This window comes from Myxine glutinosa, chromosome 7, assembly GCF_964187855.1.
Source record: "Myxine glutinosa chromosome 7, kmMyxGlut1.1, whole genome shotgun sequence".
Lineage (NCBI taxonomy): Eukaryota > Metazoa > Chordata > Myxini > Myxiniformes > Myxinidae > Myxine > Myxine glutinosa.
In genome coordinates this window covers 110,742,692-110,760,488 of record NC_136267.1, presented here as the reverse complement: position 1 = coordinate 110,760,488, position 17,797 = coordinate 110,742,692, and the positions used below count along the sequence as shown (strand labels likewise).

General features: G+C 44.6%; 1 protein-coding gene across 2 annotated transcripts in view; it reads right to left on the bottom strand.

Annotated features, from left to right (window-relative positions):
* The window catches only part of LOC137431577 (myocyte-specific enhancer factor 2A), a 171,005-nt gene that overhangs the window by 125,971 nt on the left and 27,237 nt on the right, over positions 1-17,797 (bottom strand). For both annotated transcript variants that reach the window (XM_078782128.1, XM_078782126.1), the window contains exon 2: positions 10,752-10,867. The gene's annotated coding sequence lies outside the window, so the exon portion shown is untranslated. The remainder of the gene's footprint in view (positions 1-10,751; positions 10,868-17,797) is intronic.

Genomic DNA, 17,797 nt, shown 5'->3' with positions numbered 1-17,797 from the left:
TAATGTTTCTAAAGGGTAAATTCTAAAGGATAATACTAAAGGTTTCTAAAGGGTGAATTCTAAAGATTTCTAAAGGGTAAATTCTAAAGGATAATTCTAAAGGTTTCCAAAGGGTAAATTCTAAAGGATAATACTAAAGGGTAAATTCTAAAGGATAATACTAAAGGTTTCTAAAGGCTAAATTCTAAAGGTTATTTCTAAAGGTTTTTAAAGGCTAAATTCTAAAGGATAATACTAAAGGTTTCTAAATGGTGAATTCTAAAGGATAATTCTAAAGGGTAAATTCTAAAGGATAATACTAAAGGTTTCTAAAGGGTGAATTCTAAAGATTTCTAAAGGGTAAATTCTAAAGGGTAATTCTAAAGGTTTCTAAAGAGTAATTCTAAAGGATAATTCTAAAAGTTTCTAAAGGGTAAATTCTAAAGGATAATACTAAAGGTTTCTAAAGGGTGAATTCTAAAGATTTCTAAAGGGTAAATTCTAAAAGATAATTCTAAAGGTTTCTAAAGAGTAATTCTAAAGAGTAATTCTAAAGAGTAATTCAAAAGAGTAATTCGAAAGAGTAATTCAAAAGAGTAATTCGAAAGAGTAATTCAAAAGAGTAATTCGAAAGAGTAATTCAAAAGAGTAATTCAAAAGAGTAATTCGAAAGAGTAATTCGAAAGAGTAATTCGAAAGGTTTCTAAAGAGTAATTCTAAAGAGTAATTCTAAAGAGTAATTCAAAAGAGTAATTCAAAAGAGTAATTCAAAAGAGTAATTCGAAAGAGTAATTCAAAAGAGTAATTCGAAAGAGTAATTCAAAAGAGTAATTCAAAAGAGTAATTCGAAAGAGTAATTCGAAAGAGTAATTCGAAAGAGTAATTCGAAAGAGTAATTCAAAAGAGTAATTCAAAAGAGTAATTCTAAAGAGTAATTCAAAAGAGTAATTCAAAAGAGTAATTCAAAAGAGTAATTCTAAAGAGTAATTCAAAAGAGTAATTCAAAAGAGTCATTCGAAAGAGTAATTCTAAAGAGTAATTCAAAAGAGTAATTCGAAAGAGTAATTCGAAAGAGTAATTCGAAAGAGTAATTCAAAAGAGTAATTCTAAAGAGTAATTCAAAAGAGTAATTCAAAAGAGTAATTCGAAAGAGTAATTCCAAATGGTAATTCAAAAGTGTAATTCAAAAGAGTAATTCAAAAGAGTAATTCGAAAGAGTAATTCGAAAGAGTAATTCGAAAGAGTAATTCAAAAGAGTAATTCTAAAGAGTAATTCAAAAGAGTAATTCAAAAGAGTAATTCGAAAGAGTAATTCCAAATGGTAATTCAAAAGTGTAATTCAAAAGAGTAATTCAAAAGAGTAATTCGAAAGAGTAATTCAAAAGTGTAATTCGAAAGAGTAATTCAAAAGAGTAATTCAAAAGAGTAATTCAAAAGAGTAATTCAAAATTGTAATTCAAAAGAGCAATTCAAAAGAGTAATTCAAAAGAGTAATTCGAAAGAGTAATTCGAGCTTCCGTTTCCGGTCCCTGGAGCAAGGAAGCGTCTTCGACCTCTGCACGGCAGCAAAGTTATAGTATTTTTTCCATTCGTGTCTTTGTCAATTTCTACTCGTTTTTTATTGTGCATGTGTTGCAGTGTGTTTTCCAGTTGGTGTTGATTTGCAATTCTTTCAAACTTTTGTATAATTTAATCGTTTTCTGTTCCACCGCGTGCGCGGCCTGGTTTCTCACGGCTTCCCTACCCCCATAGGTGTTCTGTGAATTTAAGTTCTTTCCTTCGCTGTATTGCTTATTTCTTAGATTTTCTCTTCTACCCCTAACTTCCCCGAACATCGACCACTTGTCTAACGTTTTAAATACCGTCTGGCAAATACCGTAATTAATCATGTTCTGCTCCCCGTGTGCGGCCTTGTACCCCCGTCGTTGTTTGCTAACTTAAGTCCCCTACTTCGTGTTTTGCTCGGCTCTTAGATTTTTCCCTTCTACCCCGAACATAATACTCTTTGTCTGACGTTTTAAATCCCCACCCCCCCCCCCCAAAAAAACAAAAAAAACAAAAATAAACAACCAAAAACATTTATTTTTCCTTTCTCCACGTGTGCTGTTGTCTCATCCTGTACTTATGTCCAGGTGTGCTGTTCGCTATGCCCCAATTATCTCCTTGCCATCCACCTTTTGCTCTGTTCACGTGACTCGTGGTGGTCCCTCTCGGTCTCGGCCCTCCCACAGTCGGAATTTTGTGCATTTAAGATTGTTCAGTGTTCACGGTTCTGTTTAAATATTATTTAAATATGTTTAAGCTTTCCCCTTCAGTGTTTTATTCAGTGGTATATTACAACACGCTGTTTTTATTCATATTTAAAAGGCTTCTTTCAATTTCCTCTCCAACTCATTCCACTTCAAAAAAAAAAAATGAAATCCCTTATAACTCTAAATCACTGCATGCTCTAAATTCACATTCTTTCCATCCTTCCTCCATCGTTCTTAATCGGATTGCTGACTTGAAAATCACAATAAACCCAATTTGTTATCAATGTTCGTCTTTCATTAATCATCCACTTTCTAAACTCCCCTCTTGCCCCTCCCCTCCAAATCCCCCCCTTCCCCTACACTCCTAAACTCCCCCCTTGCCCATCCACTCCTAAACTCCCCCCTTGCCCCTCCCCTCCTAAAATCCCCCCTTGCCCCTCCCCTCCTAAACTCCCCCCTCACTCCTCCCCTTCAAAACTCCCCCCCAACCCCTCCCATTCTAATCTCCTCCCATACCATTCTTCTCCAATTCTTGCTTTTTCTGGTCTTCATCAATGATCTCTCTGACTCTCTCGAAAATCCTCTCTATCTCTTTGCTGATGACTCCACTCTCTGCCGCTCCATTCCTCTTCCCTCAGATCGGCAGTCTGCTGCCTCCTCACTCTCTGAAGACCTGGACAAAATCACAGACTGGTCAAACAAGTGGAACATGTCTTTCAATCCTGACAAATCTCACACTCTTACTATGTCTCTCCGAAAAGATCGACTGGACAACCCTCCCATCTACTTTCTCAACAATCCTCTCCAAGAAGTTCTGTCGCTCAAGATTTTTGGGTCTCACTATCTGCCATGATCTTTCTTGGGAAAACCACATTTCCAAGCTGGCCTCCAAAGCCAGTCGCCGACTGGGCATCCTCCGTCGTGCGAAGTCCTTCCTCGGCACACCTGAGCTCCTCACCACATACAAGGCTTTCATCCGCAGCTCAATGGAATACTGTTCTCCCCTATGGGCCGGTGCTCCTGCCTCACACCTAGCTCGGCTTCACGCTGTTGAAACCAAAGCTTTCAGAATTATTGGAATCTCCCGCGATGAAGCTATCTCTGAGGGCCTTTCACTCACTCACCGCAGGCAGGTAGGTGGTCTTTCTGTCTTCTACCGACTCCTCTCCGGCCTTGCACCCCCAGCTCTCTCTGTGCTCTGTCCCCCAAATATTCCTACAGGTCGCACAAGATCTGCCAGCAACCCTCTGATGGTTAAACTGCCGAAATCTCGGCTCTCTACTCACCTTCACTCTTTCATTCCTCTTTTCTCCCGCCTCTGGAACAAACTCCCTCACTCCCTTCAATCCCACTCCTCCCTCCAGGTCTTTAAAACAGCTGTTCACCACCATCTCTTATCTTCCCCCATCCAAAACCTTGATCTTTTCTACCCCCGCTAATTCACCCCAGATCCACCTTGTTTGAAATTCCAACTTCTTTCCTGGAAGTCCTGGCAGTGTCCATATGTTTTATACCTCTCCCACCGCCCCCTTCCCATGCCCCCCCCCCCCAAAGCCCTCGCCCTCTCTCAGATCTCTCGATGTCTCCATGTCTCTCGGTCCCTGCTCTCAAATGTTGTGTTTGTGTCCTTCCCCCTCTCTCCCCATCTTGTCTACCGCTCCCGATGTTATATGTTTTATGTATCGGTTTGTCTTTCTGTGTGATTAATGTTCGCTCTTTCACGAGCCTCGATCTTGTATACAAAAAAAAAAAAAAAAAAAAAAAAAAAAATCTCCCTCCCCCCTCCTCCTCCTCTTCAAAGCTGCCTCCTCCCCACTTCGTCTCCCTTCTATCTCATACCTCCACCTCCCCCAACCTTCTACTTTCCTCTGCTCCCCCTCAAACAACCCCCCACTGTGCCTCATCCCTTCACCATCAAACCTTGCGTTCTCCTCATCCTTCCTTTTCTTGTAACTCTTCTGTAATTTCTGACACACTATCAACTGCTCTCCCTACCTCCCCCTCTCATCCTTCATCTTACCCGACATCTCCCCTCCCCTGTCCTGTACCCGATGCTCCCCCTCTCTCTTCATTAACGGTATGGACCTCAAACATCCGGGGCCTTCGCTCAAACCTGACTGATCTCTCCATACAGGTTGCTTCTGACAATCCAGACTTGATCTGCTTAACAGAAACTTTCCTCCTTCAAGATCTCTGATTCCTTAATATCTCTTCCTGGTTACTCCCTCCTCCGGTATGATAGACCTGAGCCTCGTCCTGGTGGTGGGGTGGCTATCTTTATCAAAAACTCTCTTCCTCACTCTCCTTGCACTGCCCTCTCTCCACCTCACCCCTGGGAGTACCTCTGGCTACGGCTTCCTCTCCGCTCCCACCTTTTGTTCATATGTGTTCTGTACCATCCTCCAGAACAGCGATGACTCCATTTACATTTCACTGTCTGACAACATGGACCAACTTATATCCACTCATCCCAACTCTCTCTTCCTCATATGTGGTGACTTTAACTGTCATCATGCCAGCTGGCTGGGTGTGGGTTCATCTCTCACCAGCCATGGCACCTCAGCAAAGGACTTCTGCGACTCACTGGGATTGACACAATCTGTCAATTTCCCGACCCGGATCTCAGCCAATGGTGTATCTTCTCTTCTAGACTTGGTTATGACTGCACATCGGATTTTTATGTGAAAAAATAAAAAATATTTTTTCACATAAAACCGCTTTTTTGCGCGCAAATTTTTTTTTTGCTATTTTCGGAGAAAAAAAATTTTTCGCCCTTTTTCGGGAAAAATAAAATAAAATGCCCTTTTTGGTCGAAAATGTCTGGCAATGCAAAAAAAAATTAGGGAATTTGTCGAAATTTTTAACTGCGATCGAAATTTTTAACTGCGATCGATTTCAAAAACAAAACGTTGCGTCCACTTGCGTGCGTTGCGTCCCCAGCGTGTACAGCAGTGAGGCGGTGTACTACAGTGAGAGAGTGTACACAAAGTGTGAACAAGTCTCCTATCAAGATGAGTGCTGCTCTTCGTGACAAGTGGCTGAAGGAATTCAACGCTGGCGGCGATGGGGCCACCTTCAAGTACGTGTCGAGTGACACGGCTTTCTGTCGAGCTTGTGAAAAGACTTTCCGGGCGAAGCAGAAGTCTGAGCTGGCCCAACATGTCCGAGGAGACTGCCACAAGAACAACTTGGCCTTGAAGAAGAAGAGGACGGTCACGCAAGCCACCATGGAGGACTTTGGTGGCGGAAAGAGGCACAAGTGCGACGTCGTGGCTCAGGAGCTGTGCCAGGCCATGCTGGCCGCTGGCATCCCATGGTCGAAATTGGAAAACCCTGCCCTCCGGTCGTTCCTGGAGAAGCACATCACTCTCCAGATCCCCGATGAAAGCTGGATTCGAAAGCACTACCTCGACAAGTGCTACGACGAGGCCTTGGCGGGGATCCGTGCCGACCTCGGACAGCAGCCCATCTGGCTGTCCGTCGACGAGACGACCGATTCGGCAGGTCGATATGTGGCCAACATCATCGCGGGACGCTTGTCCAAGGAGGGGTACTTTCGTCCCCACCTCATCCAGTGCATGTTTCTGCAGAAGACCAACTCCGGGGAGATCGTGCGCGCAGTCAATGACACGCTGCGCTATCTTTGGCCTGATTTCAAGCCGGAGTGCCTCAAGGTCCTCGTCAGCGACGCCGCGGCCTATATGATCAAGGCCGGCCATGCCCTGAAGGAACTCTTCCCGGACTTGCTGCATGTGACTTGCGTTGCCCACGCGCTCCACCGTGTCTGCGGGACAGTCCGAGAAATGTTCAAGGACGTCAACGACCTGATTGCCACGACGAAGAAGGTGTTCGTCAAAGCCCCGTCGCGTGTTGTCCTTTGGAAGGAGCAGCAGCCCAATCTTTCTCTCCCCCCCGGAGCCCATTCTGACTCAGTGGGGGACGTGGATCGATGCCGCGGTGTTTTACGCCGAGCAATTCGAGGCCGTCAAGGACATTGTGGACCAGCTGAACGATGACGATGCGATGGCAATCCGGAGTGCCAAGGACCTGTTCGGAAAGGCGGACATCAAGCTCAGTTTGGTTTTCTTAAATGCCCACGTGTCGTTCATCCCGAAGATCCTTAAGCAGCTGGAGGAGGCCGGCATGGAGCTGGCCAAGGCCTTCCAGCTCCTTGATCAGGCCAAGGAGGAGCTCGAAAAGATCCGAGGCTGCCGTAAGGAGATCCTGCTCACCAAGTTCAAGGTGGTGCTGCAGCGCAATCCCGACATTGGTGTGCTGAGGACAGTGGCTTTGATCCTGGATGGAGATCAGCATGGATCTGAGGTTGGTGTGGCGGCTGGAGTCAAGCTTGCCGACATCCCCCTCTTGAGGTACTGCCCCATCGTCAGCGTCGACGTGGAAAGGTCCTTCTCCGTCTACAGAAACGTCCTCACCGACCGCCGACACCGCCTCACCAAGGAGAACATTACCAAGATAATGATTTCAAACACCTACTTTAACCGTTCCTAAAAGGGTCTTGTCAATTTCTTCTAGTCCTCTACTTATCAAACAATGCGGTTGCAATAAAGGTACCTGAACGTCATTTTTTACCTGTTTACTAGCCCAGAGTGCTTAATGTTGTGCAGGAAAAAGCTTACCATTTTTTGTTCTTTTTTTGACTGATTTCTGAAAAACTTGGTAATAATAAAAAATGAATAAAACGGGGGAAAAAAATATTTCGGGATTTTTTCACATAAAAAAAAAATTCCCGCTTTTCAAAACATAAAAGGCCTATTTTCTTAACATAAAAATCCGTAGTCTAGTTATGACTAACATCCCTGAAAATGTCTGCTGCTCTTCTTCTGCTCCAATCGGATCATCTGATCATGTGCTTCTTGAAGTGGACATCTCTCTGACCATTCTCAGGGAGCCTGCTCAGCGTCGACGAGTCTGGCCGGTTCTTTGGCAAATTTGCAATTTGCATTCTTCGGCAAATTCTTTGCCGGCCGGTCTTGCTGGCAAATCGACAAGTCTGACCATTCTCATGGCTCACTCAGGCCAACTGGCAGGGTCTTCAAGCAGCCATCAATCATCTGGACTGGTCTCCCATCTCTACCACCTCTGACATCAACTCATCCTGGGAATTCTTCCAAAGTAAATTGCTCTCTCTCATGCACAGATTTATCCCATCTCGTCTTCAGTTGTCATACCCTTCCTCCCATCCATGGTACACGGAATCTTGTGGTGAGGCTGCTGCCCAGAAACAACTTGCCTTCGTCTCCTGGAAAGCAAATCCAACAGAAGGAAATCTCATTTCCTTTCACAAAGCCCGAAACAAGTGTGTGTCCACCCTCAGAAGAGCCAGGAAACAATATCTCTCCGTTCTCAAGACCAAACTCTCTTATCTGTCTCCCTCTTCCAAATCCTGGTGGCGTCTGGTCAAATCTGTTTCTGGTGTTTGTTCCCCCTCCATCCCCTCCCTTACCTCAAACGGCTACACAGCTGACTCCGCACGTGAAAAAGCTGAATGCCTCAACTCTGTGTTTGCCTCTAAATCTTGTGTCCCAAACCCATCCCTCTCTGTACCCACCATACCCAGTCATACCCAGCTGCTCCTGGACTCCGTGTCCTTTCCTCCTGACAAGGTGGAAAAGTTTATGTCAACCCTCGACTCTGATTCTGCAACTGGACCTGACAGCATCAGCCCACTTGTCCTAAAATCCTGTTCTTCCGCTCTTTCACTCCCTCTCGCTGTTCTCTTCACCCTCTCTTTTGCTCAAGGTCAACTGCCATCTGCTTGGTAGTCAGCCAACATCACCACTTTGCACAAAAAAGGTGCAAAAACAGATCCTAGCAACTACAGACCAATCAGCCTTCTCCCAATTATCAGCAAAGTCATGGAATCCATCATTGCTTCGGATATGAAATCTTTCCTCTTCTCCAATGGCTTGATCTCTGATCATCAATTTGGTTTCAGACCAGGTCACCCTACTCTGGACATGCTGCTTTTGCTGTCTCAACAATGGATGGAGGTCCTCAATGCCAAACAGGAAATTCGAGCTGTCTCCCTCGACATATCACGTGCCTTCGATACGGTCTGGCACCCCGCTGTGCTCACCAAACTCTCCTCCTTTGGTATCCATGGAAATCTCCACGCATGGCTGGCGGACTTCCTCTCTAGTCGTAGTCAACCTGTGGCCCTGAATGGGTTTCTCTCATCTCCTCTTCCTGTTCAGGCTGGAGTTCCCCAAGGCAGTGTTCTGGGCCCTGTGCTTTTTCTGGTCTTCATCAATGATCTCTCTGACTCTCTTGAAAATCCTCTCTATCTCTTTGCTGATGACTCCACTCTCTGCCGCTCCATTCCTCATCCCTCAGATCGGCAGTCTGCAGCCTCCTCACTCTCTGCAGACCTGGACAAAATCACAGACTGGGCAAACAAGTGGAACATGTCTTTCAATCCTGACAAATCTCACACTCTTACGATGTCTCTCCGAAAAGACCGACTGGACAACCCTCCCATCTACTTTCTGAATAATCCTCTCCAAGAAGTTCTGTCACTCAAGCTTTTGGGTCTCACTATCTGCCATGATCTTTCCTGGGAAAACCACATTTCCAAGCTGGCCTCCAAAGCCAGTCGCCGACTGGGCATCCTCCGTCGTGCGAAGTCCTTCCTTGGCACACCTGAGCTCCTCACCACATACAAGGCTTTCATCCGCAGCTCAATGGAGTACTGCTCTCCCCTCCGGGCTGGTGCTCCTGCCTCACACCTAGCTCGTCTTCACGCTGTTGAAACCAAAGCGTTCAGAATCATGATGACGCTATCTCCGAGGGCCTTTCACTTAATCACCGCAGGCAGGTTGGTGGTCTTTCCGTCTTCGACCGACTCCTCTCCGGCCTTGCTCCCCCAGCTCTCTCTGGGCTCTGTCCCCCAAATATTCCTGCAGGTCGCACAAGATCTGCCTGCAACCCTCTTATGGTTAAACTGCCAAAATCAAGACTCTCTGCTCACCTTCACTCCTTCATGCCGCTTTTCTCCCGCCTCTGGAACAAACTCCCTCACTCTCTTCAATCCCACTCCTCCCTCCAGGTCTTTAAAACGGCTGTTTACCACCATCTCTTATCTTCCCCAATCCAAAACCTTGATCTTTTCTACCCCCGCTAATTTCACCCCAAATCCACTTTTTTGAGGTGACTTTTGACTTCTTTCCTGGAAGTCCTTGGTGTCCTTGTGTTTTATACCTATCCTGCCCCCCCGCCCCCCAGGCCCTCTCCCTCCAAAAACATATCCCGATGTCCCTGCTCTCAAATGTTGTGTTTGTGTGCTTCCTCCCCTTCTCTCCCCATCTTGTCGACCGCTCCCCTTTTTATATACTTTGTTTGCTTGTTTGTTTGATTTGTTTGTTTGATCAATGTTAGCTCTTTCACGAGCCTCGACTCTGTATACAAAAAAAAACAAAAAAAAACAAAAAAACTTTGTACTAACATCGTCCATGACTCCACAGGCCATAATAACATCTGAGCCACCTTTTCAAAGTGTAAAAATAACTTGCCTACATCCTTTTCATTAAAGGGTGGAACCATTCTTTCATGCCTACCAATATCCCAAGAGTTCTGACTTGTCAAACTATCCGGCACGGATAAGATTTCTCTCCATCCTCCCAGTAATTCAAGCTCCTTGAGTTTAATTTCCCTCTGATACTCCATGTTCCGTTCCTTTCCTTTGCTCTTTCCTCTGCTCTTCTCTCCTCGAGTTCTCGTTCCTTTTCTGCTCTTTTCTCCTCGAGTTTCTTTTCTGCTTTCCTTTCGTCTCGTTGCTGCCTCTTCTCTTCCAATTCCAACTCTTTTAATCTCTCTTGGCTCTGCAGTTGCATCTCCATTTTCCGGAGCTCCATATTTCCTTTTTCCTCTTGTAACCATTCCAATGCTACCTCTTCCCATTTTTTCTCTCCCACTAAATATTCTACCACCAACGTCTGAATCTCTGCCTTCTTCATATTAACTCGGACCTCCAAGTTACTGTATTTAGCCAAAGTCCGAAGTACCGATCTTTTTAATGCCTGGAACTGTGCCTCATTCGGGGACATCACAAAATTTTCCATGTCAAACACCATTGTGACTGTTAGTTAACAAGCCTGTTAACCTTCACATAAAAATTGTCAAATTTGGGAATGTTATGGAATGTCAAATTTGGGAATGTTAAGGAATTCTCTCCCATGACGAGAATGTTCGGGAATTCAATCTCGGTCGAGCCCCCAATTTATGTTACGTATCACCTCCCCAAACCCTGGTTACGGTGCACCTCAGCATCTGGAGCGGGAACACAGCAGAAAGATTTGTTATCTTGAGTGTTTTAATAAACCATGGTAAAACCACATCAATGCAATTGTAGAACAAAACAAGTAATTGTATTCACACCAATACACTCACATACGCAATAATAACATTATTAAAGAAAGTACACTGAAAATGTCACTTGCATCAAATGAATAATACATATGATGGTACCATCATTCCCCAATGCTCTCAAAGCAAGGAACTCACGAAACGCCCAACGTGAGTAGAATGTAACATTTCCCAAAGTCCGTGCATGAATCTCCACGCGGGGTGAAGGTCGAGGTCGTGCAGAATGGCAAATCAATAGGCAGGTATTGGCGCGACTGTGGATGAGGAGTTACGATGTGAGAGGTCCCAATGGGAATTGAGCCGATATGTAAAACAACGGCAATCAACACGATGAGGTCGATATAGAAATTCCAATGGCAAAACAAGATGCACCAAGCGGACAGCCTCTTCTTTTCGAGGACAAAATGGCGAGTTGTCCCCGCAGGCCTTGCCCGAACAACTCAGAGACCGAGGACTTGCCGGAATGTACTTTTTTATCGGCCATTTTGGATCAAAATGGCGGGAAATCTATACATGTATATACGCTAAGCAATGGAAGGTAACTGAGTAAGTGTATGCATATCTCTTGTCCTTTCAGAGTTATACAGTAGTGGTTTGAAATATATTTTCAATGAAAACTTGGCCCCCTGAACGTTGACCCCAAAAAATAATTAAAACTAAGCATTTTTGACCATTTTATGCCACGATATTTTTCGGGAATTGAATAATGAACATTTTTGTGTTCGTTAGAAGGGAATCTGATAATGTTTGACAGAGTTATGAGTAAAAAAAAAAAAAATCTTGACCTTGAGTTTGACCTTTCAAGGTCACTCAAGGTCAAAGGTCATGGTGCCAAATGAAATGTCGTATGTGACGTCCTATATGTCAGTAACAGTAAGTGTATGCATATCTCTTGTACTTTTAGAGTTATAGTGGTTTGAAATATATTTTAAATGAAAACTCGACCCCCTTGATTTCACGTTTTGGGTGACCTTGAGCTTGACCTTGGGCCTAGAGAGTTAAAAATTGGGCACAGTCTATTCCAGGGCAAGGCAAATGTGTGTGGAAAGTATGGCGATGCTATGTGCAATGGTGTAGACGTAGTATTGCGCACAAACAGACAAACAGACAGACAAACAGATGAAAAATAGGTCAGAGACCGAGGACTTGCCGGAATTTACTTTTTTTTAATCGGCCAGTTTGGATGAAGTTTTTCGGTTATTCCAAGATGGCGGCCGAACCACGTGATCGATGACGTCATCATTATTTGTTTTCTAAACTCATTTATTCCTTGATTATGCTCAAGAAATTTCATCGTGATTGGATGAAGTTTTGTACTTATCGAATTATGACGTCATAATGGAGGCACTTATGACATCAATAACACATTTTATTCCCCATGGAGTCTTCTTTACAATGAGCCATGTCTCAATTTTTTTTTTCAGCACTTTCGGAGATATAGAGGTGCAAAGTTTTTCGGTTTTTCCAAGATGGCGGCAGAACCACGTCACAGATGACATCATCATTTTTTTTCTCCACCAGTTTATGCCGACATGGCGCTCAAGAAATTGCATCTTGATTGGATTAAGTTTTGTACTTGTCGAATTATCGAATTATGACGTTATAATGGAGGCCTTGGGCCTCGAGAGTTAAAAATTGGGCACAGTCTATTCCAGGGCAAGACAAATATGTGTGTAAAGTATGGCGATTCTATGTGCAACTGTGTAGACGTAGTACTGCGCACAAACAGACAGACAAACAGATGAAAAATCGGTCAGAGACCGAGGACTTGCCGGAATGTACTTTTTTATCGGCCATTTAGGACAAATATGGCGGCCGAACCACGTGACAGATGATGTCATCATTAACATATTTTATTCCCCATGGAGAGTTCTTTACAATGAGCCATGTCTCAATTTTTTCTATTCAGCACTTTCGGAGATATGGAGGTGCAAAGTGTTTCGGTTTTTCCAAGATGGCGGCCGAACCACGTGACTGATGACGTCATCATTAACATATTTTATTCCCCATGGAGAGTTCTTTGCAATGAGCCATGTCTCAATTTTTTCTATTCAGCACTTTCGGAGATATGGAGGTGCAAAGTGTTTCGGTTTTTCCAAGATGGCGGCCGAACCACGTGACTGATGACGTCATCATTAACATATTTTATTCTTCATGTCGAGTTCTTTGCAATGAGCCATGTCTCAATTTTTTTTTTTTTTTTTTTTTTTTTTGTATACTGAATCGAGGCTCGTGAAAGAGCTAACATTTACTTCACAAACAAATCAACCAGACAAACAAAATATATAAAAAGAGGGAGCGGAAGACAAGATGGGGAGAGAAGGGGAAGCACACAAACACAACATTTGAGAGCAGGGAGATGTGTGGAAGGGAGAGGGCTTGGGGGGAGGAGGCGTGGGAAGCGGGGGGGGGGGGGGGGGAGGGAGAAGTATAAAACACAAGGACACCAAGGACTTCCAGGACAGAAGTTGGTATTTCAAAAAAGTGGAATTGGGGTGAAATTAGCGGGGGTAGAAAAGATCAAGGTTTTGGATGGGGGAAGATGAGAGATGGTGGTGGACAGCTGTTTTAAAGACCTGGAGGGTGGAGTGGGATTGAAGAGAGTGAGGGAGTTTGTTCCAGAGGCGGGAGAAAAGAGGAATGAAGGAGTGAAGGTGAGCAGAGAGTCTTGATTTTGGCAGTTTGACCATAAGAGGGTTGCAGGCAGATCTTGTGCGACCTGTAGGAATATTTGCGGGACAGAGCCCAGAGAGAGCTGGGGGGGCAAGGCCAGAGAGGAGTCGGTAGAAGACGGAAAGACCACCAACCTGCCTGCGGTGAGTGAGTGAGAGGCCCTTGGAGTTAGCTTCATCGCGGGAGATTCCAATGATTCTGAATGCTTTGGTTTCAACAGCGTGAAGACGAGCTAGGTGTGAGGCAGGAGCACCAGCCCAGAGGGGAGAGTAGTATTCCATTGAGCTGCGGATGAAAGCCTTGTATGTGGTGAGGAGCTCAGGTGTGCAAAGGAAGGACTTCGCATGACGGAGGATGCCCAGTCGGCGACTGGCTTTGGAGGCCAGATTTGAAATGTGGTTTTCCCAGGAAAGATCATGGCAGATAGTGAGACCCAAAAGCTTGAGTGACAGAACTTCTTGGAGAGGATTATTCAGAAAGTGGATGGGAGGGTTGTCCAGTCGGTCTTTTCGGAGAGACATCGTAAGAGTGTGAGATTTGTCAGGATTGAAAGACATGTTCCACTTGTTTGCCCAGTCTGTGATTTTGTCCAGGTCTGCAGAGAGTGAGGAGGCTGCAGACTGCCGATCTGAGGGATGAAGAATGGAGCGACAGAGAGTAGAGTCATCAGCAAAGAGATACAGAGGATTTTCAAGAGAGTCAGAGAGATCATTGATGAAGACCAGAAAAAGCACAGGGCCCAGAACACTGCCTTGTGGAACTCCAGCCTGAACAGGAAGAGGAGATGAGAGAAACCCATTCAGGGCCACACGTTGACTACGACTAGAGAGGAAGTCCGCCAGCCATGCGTGGAGATTTCCATGGATACCAAAAGAGGAGAGTTTGGTGAGCAGAGCGGGGTGCCAGACCGTATCGAAGGCACGTGATATGTCAAGGGAGACTGCTCTAATTTCCTGTTTGGAATTGAGGACCTCCATCCATTGTTGAGAAAGCAGAAGCAGCATGTCCAGAGTAGAGTGTCCAGGTCTGAAACCAAATTGATGATCAGAGATCAAGCCATTGGAGAAGAGGAAAGATTTCATATCTGAAGCAATGATGGATTCCATGACTTTGTTGATAATTGGGAGAAGGCTGATTGGTCTGTAGTTGCTGGGATCTGTTTTTGTACCTTTTTTGTGCAAAGCGGTGATGTTGGCAGATTTCCAAGCAGATGGAAGATGACCTTGAGCAAAAGAGAGGGTGAAGAGAACAGAGAGAGGGAGTGAAAGAGTGGAAGAACAGGATTTTAGGACCCATGGGCTGATGCCGTCAGGTCCAGTTGCAGAATTCGAGTCGAGGGTTGACAGAAACTTTTCCACCTTGTCAGGAGGAAAGGACACAGAGTGCAGGAGCAGCTGGGTACGACTGGTTACGGTGGGTACAGAGAGGGATGGGTTTGGGACACAAGATTTAGAGGCAAACACAGAGTTGAGGCATTCAGCTTTTTCACGTGCGGCGTCAGCCGTGTGGCCATTTGAGGTGAGGGAGGGGATGGAGGGGGAACAAACACCAGAAACAGATTTGACCAGACGCCACCAGGATTTGGAAGAGGGAGACAGATAAGAGAGTTCGGTCCTGAGAACGGAGAGATATTGTTTCCTGGCTCTCCTGAGGGTGGACACACACTTGTTTCGGGCTTTGTGAAAGGAAATGAGATTTCCTTCCATTGGATTTGCTTTCCAGGAGACGAAAGCAAGTTGTTTCTGGGCAATAGCCTCACCACAAGATTCAGTGTACCATGGACGGGAGGAAGGGTATGACAACTGAAGACGAGATGGGATAAATCTGTGCATGAGAGAGAGCAATTTACTTTGGAAGAATTCCCAGGATGAGTTGATGTCAGAGGCGGTAGAGATGGGAGACCAGTCGAGATGCTTGATGGCTGCTTGAAGACTGTGCCAGTTGGCCTGAGTGAAATGCCAAACTCGTCGATGCTGAGGAGGCTCTCAGAGAATCCAGATGCTTGATGGCTGCTTGAAGACTGTGCCAGTTGGCCTGAGTGAAATGCCAGACTCGTCGACGCTGAGGAGGCTCTCTGATTCAGCACTTTCAGAGATATGGAGGTGCAAAATTTTTGGGTTTTTCCAAGATGGCGGCCGAACCACGTGACTGATGACGTCATCATTAACATATTTTATACCCCATGGAGAGTTCTTTACAATGAGCCATGTCTCAATTTTTTCTATTCAGGACTTTCAGAGATATGGAGGTGCAAAAATTTTCGGTTTTTCCAAGATGGCGGCCGAACCACGTGACCGATGACGTCATCATTAATACATTTTATTCCCCATGGAGAGTTCTTTACAATGAGCCATGTCTCCTTTTTTACTGTTCAGCACTTTCGGAGATATGGAGGTGCAAATTTTTTCGGTTTTTCCAAGATGGCGGCCGAACCACGTGACTGATGACGTCATCATTAACATATTTTATTCCCCATGGAGAGTTCTTTACAATGAGCCATGTCTCAATTTTTTCTGTTCAGCACTTTTGGAGATATAGAGGTGCAAATGTTTTCGGTTTTTCCAAGATGGCGGCCGAACCACGTGACCTATGACGTCATCATTAACATATTTTATTCCCCATGGAGAGTTCTTCACAATGAGCCATGTCTCAATTTTTTATATTCAGCACTTTTGGAGATATGGAGGTGCTAAGCTTTTCGGATTTTCCAAGATGGCGACCGAACCACGTGACCTTTGACATCATCATTAACATATTTTATTTCCCATGGAGAGTTCTTCACAAAGAGCCATATCTAAATTTTTTCTATTTAGTACTTTCGGAGATATGGAGGTGCCAATGTTTTCGGTTTTTCCAATATGGCGGCCGAACCACGTGACTGATGACGTCATAATTAACATATGTTATTCAGCATGGAGAGTTCTTTACAATGAGCCATGTCTCAATTTTTTCTGTTCAGCACTTTCGGAGATATAGCGGTGCAAATTTTTGCGGTTTTTCCAAGATGGCGACCGAACCACGTGACCTTTGACATCATCATTAACATATTTTATTCCCGATGGAGAGTTTTTCACAATGAGCCATGTCTAAATTTTTTCTGTTCAGAACTTTCGGAGATATAGAGGTGCAAATTTTTTTGGTTTTTCCAAGATGGCGGCCGAACCACGTGACCGATGACGTCATCAATTGGGCACAGTCTATTCCAGGGCAAGACCAATATGTCTGCAAAGTTTGGCGATTCTACATGCAACGGTGTAGACGTCGTGCTGCAAACAGACAGACAGATGAAAAATCGGTCAGAGACCGAGGACTTGACGGACTTTACTTTTTTATCGGCCATTTAGGACAAATATGGCGGCCGAACCACGTGACCAATGACGTCATCATCAACATATTTTATTCCCCATGGAGAGTTCTTTACAATGAGCCATGTCTCAATTTTTTCTATTCAGCACTTTCGGAGATATGGAGGTGCAAAGTTTTTCGGTTTTTCCAAGATGGCGGCCGAACCACGTGACTGATGACGTCATCATTAACATATTTTATTCCCCATGGCGAGTTCTTTACAATGAGCCATGTGTCAATTCTTTTTGTTCAGCACTTTCGGAGATATTGAGGTGCAAAGTTTTTCGGTTTTTCCAAGATGGCGGGCGAACCACGTGACCAATGACGTCATCAATTGGGCACAGTCTATTCCAGTGCAAGCCAAATACGTGTGCAAAGTTTGGTGATTCTATGTGCAACGGTGTAGACGTAGTGCTGCAAACAGACAGACAGACAAACAGACAGATGAAAAATCGGTCAGAAACCGAGGACTTGCCGGATTGTACTTTTTTATCGGCCATTTAGGACAAATATGGTGGCCGAACCACGTGACCGATGACATCATCATTAACATATTTTATTCCTCATGGAGAGTTCTTTACAATGAGCCATACCTCAATTTTTTCTGTTCAGCACTTTCGGAGATGTTGAGGTGCAAAGTTTTCCCATTTTTCCAAGATGGCGGCCGAACCACGTGACCGATGGCGTCATCATTAACATATTTTATTCCCCATGGAGAGTTCTTTACAATGAGCCATGTCTCAATTTTTTCTGTTCAGCACTTTTGGAGATTTTGTGGTGCAAAGTTTTGCCGTTTTTCCAAGATGGCGGCCGACCACGTGACTGATGACGTCATCATTAACATATTTTATTCCCCATGGAGAGTTCTTTACAATGAGCCATGTCTCAATTATTCTGTTCAGCACTTTTGGAGATATAGTGGTGCAAAGTTTTGCCGTTTTTCCAAGATGGCGGCCGACCACGTGACATATGACGTCATCATTAACATATTTTATTCCCCATGGAGAGTTCTTTCCAATGAGCCATGTCTCAATTTTTTCTGTTCAGCACTTTTAGAGATATAGTGGCGCAACGATTTGCCGTTTTTCCAAGATGGCGACCGAACCACGTGACTGATGACGTCATCATTTACATATTTTATTCCCCATGGAGAGTTCTTTACAATG